We start from the raw sequence: 11,453 nt of genomic DNA on the forward strand, positions 1-11,453 counted from the left end.
TCATCTCATCCATCCACATCTCATCACATCCATTTACATCACATCTATCCATCTACATTCATTCAGATGCACATCACATCTTATCACATCCATCCACATTGCATCTCATCCACATATCATCATATCACGTTCACATCCATTCACATCTCATCACATCACATCCATTCACATCTCATTACATCCATTCACATCTAATCACATCCATTCACATATCATCACATCTCATTCTTATCTAGTTACATCACATTCACATCCATTCACATCTCTTCACATTTACTCACATCCATTCATATATCATCACATCTCATTCTCATCCATTTACATCACATCACATCCATTCACATCTCATCACATCCATTCACATATCCTCACATCTCATTCTCATCCATTTACATCTCATCACATCCATTCACATATTATCACATCCATTCACATATCACCACATCTCATTCTCAACCATTTACATCACATCACATCCATTCATATCTCATCACATTCATTCACACCTCATCACATCCATTTACATCACATCCCATCCATTCACATATCATCACATCAACTCACATCTCACATCTCATCACATCCACATCTATTCAGTACGATTACTCTAGTTTCGATATACTGATAGAACTTTTCTAAGTTTCTGCCAATTGCTTGGCTTAGTTAAATGCAACTTTTTCTTGATCCTATTAAATCGAAGTATCAGAGTGTTGTTGAAGGTTTAAAAAGGGAAAATAAACCTTACCAAAATTTTATAGTAAAAATTCAAAAAGATAATTTACGTATTGCATTTTCATTCCTTAAGCTTCATTAATGAGGATTAAATTTAAACTTCTGTCTTCTTATTGAATCCTTGATCCTCCCAGGGATTGCAGATTCCCTTTTCTAATTAAGAAATTATCCAAATTTTCTCGATGGATATTTTCACATTCTTTCTCAAATTTCTCAAATAAGATATATTCAATAATCTTCTTTTTGAATAAAAGATTCATGGGATTTACAAAAATCAATTCTACCCATATTTCTCAATAAAATGATAATACTCAAAAGTTCACTTTTGATAAATACTCTTTTTTTGAATTATGCCAAAAATTATTATTTTAACATTTAATTTTTTGGATCTCAAATATCATGGGAATTCCTCTTTTTGCATAAAAATAAATTTATCAAAAATTACTCTTTTCTCTTAATTAAATATTTATGCATAAATACTAAAAAGTATTCTTTCATGAATAGGATGGAAAGCATTCTTTTTGCATAAGATCTCTAATCCTAGAATATGGTAGGAATTCCTCTTTTAGCATTATGTATAAAAATAAGATATGTATTATTTTCTAAAAAATTTGCCATAGCTTCGCTGCTATTACTCATAATTCTCAATTTTTCTAAAAGAATAAAATCTTGTAATGAAAATATAATAGAAGCTATTCTTTTAAGTTTAAAATCAAACTATGTATACATATCGTAATTTCAATCATAATTATAAGCTTAATTATGATTATTCCCTTTGATTAGACTTTCATCTTTTCCCAATTTGTTGGGATAATCCTTTTCTCATTTAGAATGAGTTAAAGTAACTTTTTATCTACTCATAAACAATATAAAAAGAAATAACCGTATTCTTACTAACTCAAAATCATGAAAATATCAATTCTTATTCTCTAGCTCATTGAGCCTAGAGTTTAGATTTAAAATAAGAGACTATCATTGAGAAGCATCTTTTTCCAAAAGATTTAGCCATAAAGATGACTACTCTTTTTAAGAGAGAGATTTACTTAAGGAAAGCATTACAAATAAGCATAAAGATTAACTTAATTCTAATTAGACATTAAGAATCTTAGGAAAATCTTGATTTGAATAAAAACCATCATTTTGAAAGCTTCTCAAGCTTGAGAGGGGTTGAGAAGAAGAAAGTCATTGAGATAATTGAAAAACCATAAAAATTAGTTTTACCTTAAAGTTTGGCTTGATTCTTAATTAGTAGTAAAGCCCCCAACCAATCAATTGGTACACCAAGAGGAGACGATCAAACTTCAAGAGTTGTTGGAGAGAGATAGAAGCTCCAAGCTCCCAAGAGAAGAGGAAAATTAAGGGATAATAGAAATATGATTATTTTAAGATAATACTGGCATGGTATAACTCCAATATGAAAATACAAAGGAATTAGGGTCTATTTATAGGTGAGGGAGGCCATTAACCAAGTCCAACTGGGTTCTAGAATTTTCCAGCTTCAGTTTGATTCAATTTGGACAAGATTTGGACCAGTTTGGCTCCCTTTTTGATCTATTTTGATCTAGGAGAGAGGAGAGATAAAAATATCTCATTTTTTTGAATTAAAAAACCCAACCACACATGTGAAAAAGGTGCCTACCTCAAGAGTCTCCCTGTCCTTACCAAGGTATCAAAATGCATCATTTTTTTAAAATATCTCTTTTTTTATTAATATCTTTTGATTTTTAACTAATAAACCTTGTACCCACCAATAAACTCTTCATCTTATGTGAGCATTTAGTCATTTTTGGGTATTTTCTTTTATTATTTGGATTTATCTCATCCTAACACTTGGATTAATCCAATTGGCCCATTGGAACCTTAATTGGACCATAGTCCAAAAAGTTCTAAAAATGTAGACCCTTAGGGTAAGGTCCCTCATACCATTTTCAATTAATTCCTAATGCACATTGGCAAGTTCATTTTGAACTTCTGTTTTAGGGGAATCTATTTTAGACACTAGGGGAATTTTTGTATCCAAAGATATCACAATTTTGAATTACCTCTCTCTAGGCCAAAACAAGGTAAAACAAGATCTTTCTTCTATTTCAAAGAGGGGATGATTACAAGAACATAAGGGAAGGTTCTTACACTTAAAGATCTCAAAAGCCGGAGGGCGGAATCTTATTTTCTACCCCACTTAAAAAACTCAAGATGTCCTCATCTCACAGCTGGAGGATAATCTGTTTCAACTTAAGATCCAATTGATTCTGGGGTTCCTTATAGTCTGGTCAACCCTCAAAGAATCCTGGGATAAAGATCCCTTCTACAAGAAGAACATACAGAACTCATTATGAGAGAATAATTCATTCATATTCTTAACACAATAATGGTTCATCAGACCAAAAATTCTATTTGAACATTTCCCACATGGAAAGTTTAGTTATGCACGCTCTCAATTTGTCATTCTTTAATTAGACCCACTAGATCAAGGGTTAAACGGAAATAATCTGTCAGCATAATCCACTAATCTCATAGTGATCTACCCTGAAAGTCATAATCGTCTTTTAGTTTACTAACATTATCACTAGGATTCTCCCCATTCATCCTCATTGTGGCTTTGTTCAACTTATCTTCTTTCAACCAAAATTCAAAAATCATCATCTTTCAATCAGAATCCAAATCAATTCATCAATTCTCAACCAAAATTTTAAAATCATATCAACCAGCATCATTCGAATTCATCATCTGGATAGCATTTTTTGCTTATAACTTCAAGGTCTTAGATTTACTCGTATATATTACCAGTTAAGAGCTGCAGTTATACCCACGGTATATACGGGTAATCACGGTCCTTCGAACTATAAGGTAAATACCATCATAGCTAGGCCTCAAGCAAGTCAAGGATTCCACATAATTGCGGTACTTCCTTCTAAAGACCCAATTTCCAATTTATAAATCTTCATTCTGAATATCAATTTGTATGAATTTCATCACACAATTATAATCTTTTATTGGTACTTTATAAAATTTTGACATTTCTTGCTTCTCGGTTGATCAACTTTAGCCAATTCGCTCTGATACATGCTAAAGGTTCCTTGCCCCCACCATGCATCGAATTTGGGGGTGCTAGCAGCGGAGAAGCACTTCTTGCGTAGGGCAAAGCCTCTCACTCGGGGCCTCGCCCATGGATATCTGGACAAGAGACTAAACCCTCAGTTCTTCCAAAACCAAACCTGGAAAAAATTTCCCTCGCCCAGAAAGCACGGGCAATTCCTCTAGGAAAATTTATTCTAACGTAGTCAAGAGCCTTAAATTTACCCATTGACATTCCGACCAAACCCACAGGTCACATGGCCGGGTCAAAGGAGGAACTTGCACTTGGATCATAGAGACCAATGCTTTTTTCTTCATCAAGAGGCACAGCCATTGATTCTTTTCCATTGAACAAGGACTATCCGTGATTTTACTTCAACTATCATAACATAACAGAATTGAGTCTTATTTAAAGGATCCATCAGTGCAAGCCTAACCCCATCCAATCCCATGGGTTAGCCAATCGCCCACAACCACTGTATTGATAGGATCCATTTAGAAATTTGGTTATGTTTTGCCCCGGGTACTAGGGAAAAGAGTTCACAGGCCCCTAGTTGGCACTTCAAGCAAAGTTCAAGATAGTCACACCACTTACACACCCAATATGAAATTGCCTTTTTCAGAGATTCAGCTGTCTTTAAAACAATCTTTTAATGAAACCATAGTATCACTGATCATAATCCTCCAAAATATCTAGCTTGAATTCCAATTTCCAATCATTTCTTCATCGGTGTACCTATGGCTTCATTGGCAACCAGAACGCTCACCACCTACTCACTCAGGGGCCTTTTCGATAGTCCCTAGCTCATAGTACCCGCAAATATAATCACATAAGAAGATCAGATGGACTCTCCGTTGAAGATTAGCAAGATCAACCAACAAATCCATATAAAAGAGCCATGGACTCATCCATTTGAAGACCAGCAAGGCCAATCAACCAGATCCATTCTCGTGTTCAGAAAACAACTCCAACTCATTGTTCAATTTTCTTTCTCGATGCACGCATGGGTATCTTCGACGACCCAGAGCCCGAGCACTATCTGGTCAGCACCCTCTAGGCTCCTTCGCAGGTCACCTAGCACCGTACCGGAAGCTCACCATTTAAATCAATGGTCCAGACTTCGGTTGACCTTGCCACGCAAGACATCCTCCATTGACTCTCCATGAGTTGTTGTAACTTTTTCACTTAAATCTCCATGACCTCATTCACAAAATGGTCAAAATGCTTCCCCAGCATTCTTGACATAAAACAGTCTTTTAAAAACAGGTTCCATAAATATAGTTTCTAACGAACTCTCATCTTTCTACATTATCCACATCATTTATCATTATTCCAGATTCTTCTACATCAATTCACATTACTTATTCAACATCCAATCATATCTATTCCCATCCTCCTTCATCCATTCTCATCCAATCACATCATATTACATATCATCACATCTATCCACATCACAGCACATTCATCCACATCTCATCTCATATCATCCATTTACATCTATTTAGATCCTCATCACATCACATCACATCCATCCTCATCACATCTTATCCATTCACATCTACCCAAATCCACATCACATCTCATCCATTCACATCTACCCTGATCCACATCACATCTCATCCATTCACATCTACCTAAATCCACATCACATCACATCACATATATCCACATCATATCTCATCCATTCACATTTACATAGATCCACATCACATCACATCTATCCACATCATATCTCATCCATTCGCATGCATCCACATCTCATCACATCCATTCACATCTACCCAGATCCACAACACATCACATCACACCTATCCACATCACATCTCATCCATTCACATCTACCCTGATCCACATCACATCCATCCACATCTCATCTCATCCATCCACATCTCATCACATTCATTTACATCACATCTGTCCATCTACATTCATTCATATCCACATCACATCTTATCACATCCATCCACATCGCATCTCATCCACATATCATGATATCACGTTCACATCCATTCACATCTACCCAGATCCACAACACATCACATCACACCTATCCACATCACATCTCATCCATTCACATCTACCCTGATCCACATCACATCCATCCACATCTCATCTCATCACATCCATTTATATCACATCTGTCCATCTACATTCATTCATATCCACATCACATCTTATCACATCCATCCACATCGCATCTCATCCACACATCATGATATCACGTTCACATCCATTCACATCTCATCACATCCATTCACATCTCATCAAAGCACATCCATTCACATCTCATCATATCCACTCACATCTCATCACATCCATTCACATCTAATCACATCCATTCACATATCATCACATCTCATTCTTATCTAGTTACATCACATCACATCCATTCCCATCTCATCACATCCACTCACATCTCATCACATCCATTCACATATCATCACATCTCATTCTCATCCATTTACATCACATCACATCCATTCACATCTCATCACATCCATTCACATATCCTCACATCTCATTCTCATCCATTCACATATTGTCACATCCATTCACATATCATCAAATCTCATTCTCATCCATTTACATCACATCACATCCATTCACATCTCATCACATCCATTCACATATCATCACATCCACCACAATCTCATCACATCCATTCACATCTCATCACATCCACATCTATTCAGTATGGTTATTCTTCTTTCGATACTAATAGAGCTTTTCTAAGTTTCTGCCAATTGCTTGGCTTAGTTAAAGGTAACTTTTTTTCGATCCCATTAAACCGAAGTATCATAGTGTTATTGAAGGTTTAAAAAGGGAAAATAAACCTTACCAGAATTTTATAGTAAAAATTCAGAAAGATAGTTTATGTATTGTATTTTCATTCCTTAAGCTTCATTAATGAGGATTAAATCTAAACTTCCGTCTTCTTATTGGATCCTTGATCCTCCTAGCGATTGTAGATTCCCTTTTCTGATTAAGAAATTATCCAAATTTTCTCAATGGATATTTTTCCATTCTTTCTCAAATTTCTCAAATAAGATATATTCAATAATCTTCTTTTTGAATAAAAGATTCATGGGATTTACAAAAATCAATTCTACCTATATTTCTCAATAAAATTATAATACTCAAAATTCCACTTTTGATAAATACTCATTTTTTGAATTATGCCAAAAATTCCTCTTTTAACATTTAATTTTTTGGATCTCGAATATTATGGGAATTCCTCTTTTTGCATAAAAATAAATTTATTAAAAATTACTCTTTTCTTTGAATTAAATATTTATGCATAATACTAAAAAGTATTCTTTCATGAATATGATGAAAAGCATTCTTTTTGCATAAGATCTCTAATCCTAGAATATGGTAGGAATTCCTCTTTTAGCATTATGTATAAAAATAAGATATGTATTATTTTCTAAAAAATTCGCCATAGCTTTGCTGCTATTACTCATAATTCTTAATTTTTGTAAAAGAATAAAATCTTGTAATGAAAATATGATAGAAGCTCTTCTTTTAAGCTTAAAATCAAAGTATGTATACATATCATAATTTTAACCATAATTATGAGCTTAATTATGATTATTTTTCTTTGATTAGGCTAACTTAAACATTCCACTTTTCCCAATTTGTTGGGATAATCCTTTTCTCATTTAGAATGATTTAGAATGATCTAGTTTGATCTAGGAGAGAGGAGAGATAAAAATATCATATTTTTTTGAATTAAAAAACCCAACCACACATGTGAAAAAGGTGCCTACCTCAAGAGTCTCCCTGTCCTTACCAAGGTGTCAAAAATGCATCATTTTTTTAAAATATCTCATTTTTTTACTAATATCTTTTGATTTTTAACTAATAAACCTTTTACTCAATAAACTCTTCATCTTATGTGAGCATTTACTCATTTTTGGGTTTTTTTTAATTCTTTGGATTTATCTCATCCCAACACTTGGATTAATCCAATTGGCCCATTGGAACCTTAATTGGACTATAATCCAAAAAGTTCTAAAAATGTAGACCCGTAGGCTAAGGTCCCTTATACCATTTTCAATTAATTCCTAATGCACATTGGAAAGTTCATTTTGAACTTCTATTTCAGTGGAATCCATTTTAGACACTAGGAGAATTTTTGTATCTAAAGCTATCTCAAGTTTGAATTACCTCTCTCTAGACATATTCTCTCTCTAGGCCAAAACAAGGTAAAACAAGATCTTTCTTCTATTTCAGAGAGGAGATGATTACAAGAAAAGAAGGGGAGGTTCTTAAACCTTTACATCTCAAAAGCTGGAGGGAGGAATCCTATAGATGCAAAAGAAGTCACGTGAAAGTGCAGGAAAGTTGTTTATGACGTGAACCATTTCCTATAGTTTCATACCGTGAGTCACTCCCGAAATCACAGCGAAAATCATAAGATTACATTCTAATAATAGAAACCCTTATCTTGACACCTCTGACGACACGGTGCAATCCGCCAAAAATTGGATCACCTGAAAGTGCAGTAGACCTTCACTGCATGAACCATTTCTGAAGCAGTTCATGGCGTGAAACACCTTCTGTTTCACGACGCGAAAGAAATCCCGCAGGTTCACGACATGAAGGCCAAAACTGAGAGATTGACAAAACTAAGGCTATGAGGGTTGACTAAAGAAAGGAAATTTTACTAAAAGAAGGAATTTAACCCTAAGGAGGAAAATTGTTGAGCACGTGAAAGTGCAGGAAAACCATTCGCAACGTGAACCATTTTCTTGCAATTTCACAACGTGAACCAAGTCCTGCTATTTCACAACGTGAAACATTCTCTTCTAATCCATGTCTCCTGAACAGAGCAATAGAATCAGAAATTGAATCAAATTGGGTTGATTAATAGCTTATCAAATTATACATACATGCACTTAAGATCTAGAAAACTCATCGGAGATGATCTTACGCTGATGACAGTGCATCAAATCATCTAGGAACTTCCTACCAAAGAAGTGTGGGATCACGACATTTCGCAAGCACACACTTAAGTGTTTTGAGAAACTTGACCACCGTAGAAACCAGTAGTGAAGAATCCATAGAAGAAGGGTTGAGATACGCTGGGTTTGGGGAAGGAGATAAACCACACTCCCCAACCAAGTCCAGTGGGATCATTGATATCGCATGGGGATTTTTCGGTCTCCAAACTAGTCATGATGAAGAAGTGTAATCTACGAGCATGGGTCCATCAACTAACGTTGGACTTGGTCCAAGATAGGAAGTGCCATTCCAAGCATTGAATTCTAGGCTGTCAAATATTGGCACCCCTCTAATTAGACGAGATATGGAAAGTGTAGTTAGGATGGGTCAAATATTCTTTCCCACCATTGAGAAAATAGAATTAGACCTCCAACAAAGTGAGGTAAAACGACAACTCTGAGAATTGAGCTTAAGGAAATAAGATCTTGATACTCGTAGGGCAAGAGCTGAGAGAAAGGAGACAAGAAGTGTTAACCCACTCCAATCACGAGGAAAAGAACATGAAACTACAGGTAGAAGTGATGGAGAAATTCCAAACTTGGAACCCATCAATGAGGAATCCAGAATGGAGGAAGGGTTTACAACCAGAGAAGAAGAGGGTAACATAGCTAACTCGATTGTAGAGGTAGAGGACTGACTCTATATACCAAGAAGGATATTGAGTTAATGATCAATCACCCTACATTCTTACAAGACACGGAGCTCTTAATTACACAAAGACACACAGAGGCTACTATTGGTGAATTGGTGAATCCCACCAAGGTACCACAACTAGACCAGTCCATGAACCCGAGATACCTAAGAGCCAATATAGGTAGGGGACGAGGTCTAGGAAAGGGGGGGAGAAATTCCCCAGAGACCTAGAAACGATCCAGCCATGGACCTTAATGTAGCCACAAGGGCAGACTTGTTAAATGTGGTAGCAGAGATGGGTAGGGGGATGGTCAGGGAGTTAGGTTCTACTCTAGAACCCCGACTTTCCCAGATGAAACCCTATATCATTTCAAAACTTGTCCAAAAATTCTTTGGGGATAGGGATCCTATCCAACATGTAGAGATTTTTCAATCTACATGTGAAACCTTCGAACCAGTCAGTGATGTGACCATGATACATGCTTTCTCACTGACCTTAGAGGGAAAAGCTCATCGTGGTTCAGAACACTTAAGCCTGAGGACAAGGTTAACTTCACCATGTTGAAGACTGTTTTTGTGCCCAGTTTTGCCGGTAGTGGGGGGACATATGGAGCCCTGTGGCCCAACTACATAACATCAAACAAAAGGAAGATGAGTCAATGAGAGACTATGTCTCTCGCGCCTCAAGCACTTAAATTCAAGGTGCAAACTCCGTGAAAGGTTAACAGATGATCAGTTGTTACCTTGTTTCAGGGAGAGGGGTTAGAGATCATAAAATGCATGATTACTTGATACTAGCTCGATCAGCTACCGTTGATTCATGCTAGAAATTGGCAATTGAATATGAAGATAACATGTTAGAATTGCCACAACCCGAGGATGTTAAAACATCTGCAGCAACCGTGACTTCGCAGGTCTTGAGTCATCACTCAAGAAATTGGGACCCGAAGCAAGCAAGTCAGACATATGACTGTGGATGAGCTCAGTAATGCCATATTAGAGAAATTAAAGGTCAGGGAAGGAAGAGAGACGTCGGGCCATGGGCATAGTCACCTTTACCCTCGCAGGGAATTGGTGTGGTGTGCTCCATGTGCAGACTAAATCATACCACCACCGAACGTCCATAGTTAAGGGCAAGACCATTACTTTATTGTGCGCACTGTGTAAAATTGGGAAATCATAACACATCAATGTGTAGATTCCCAAGATTTCAAAATGTGGCACAACTACCAGCAAATAGAGCCCCATTGGCTTTGCCGGCACCACCTATGCAGATCACCTAGGGGGATGTTTCGGGCACAAGATGCTTCGCCCTTGCCACCACCAGTTCTACCGCCCCACAACCACCATAGGCTAAGATCAATCAAGTATTGATTGAAGAGCAATCAAAAGATGTTGAACTAGTGTAGGAATTAGAACTTAGCACCAAGGAATACTATGAGGACATTGGTGAGGTCATGCCAGAATACTATGTCCTACAGAATAACACGCCAGTACCTGTGTTTCAAACCATGGTATAGTAGAAGGGCAAGGAAATAAACTCAAATCTAAGAAGAGGACCTTTACAATGTTATAGCTGTGGTGGGCCACATTGAGTAGCCGAATGCCCAAACAAGAATATGAGTCATACACACCAACCACAACAAGAATATGAGTCAAACACACCAACCACAACAAGGGGCGACCACGCCCAATGACATGCCAGTGCTCACCTACACTAAATGTGGAATTGATCATTTGATCAAAGATTGTCCCTACCGAGCAAGTGGTTCTGCTTCTACAGCTAATCAGGCCACCATCCGTATCATTAGTGTACAATCTGGGAATATCACAGTGCTCAATGTCCTAACACGAGCTCAAGCTCAGTTAGGAGACAAGGGAAGGAACTGAGCGGATGCGACTATTTCTAGAATTGGTCGCAGGAGAAGAGTGAAGAAATTAGGAAAGGGGGACACACGGGTTACAATCCAAGACGGATCCAAAGAAGATACAATTGATATCGGAT

This window comes from Cibotium barometz, chromosome 32 (assembly GCF_041138505.1).
Source record: "Cibotium barometz isolate CiBa-2024 chromosome 32, ASM4113850v1, whole genome shotgun sequence".
Classification (NCBI taxonomy): Eukaryota; Viridiplantae; Streptophyta; class Polypodiopsida; order Cyatheales; family Cibotiaceae; genus Cibotium; species Cibotium barometz.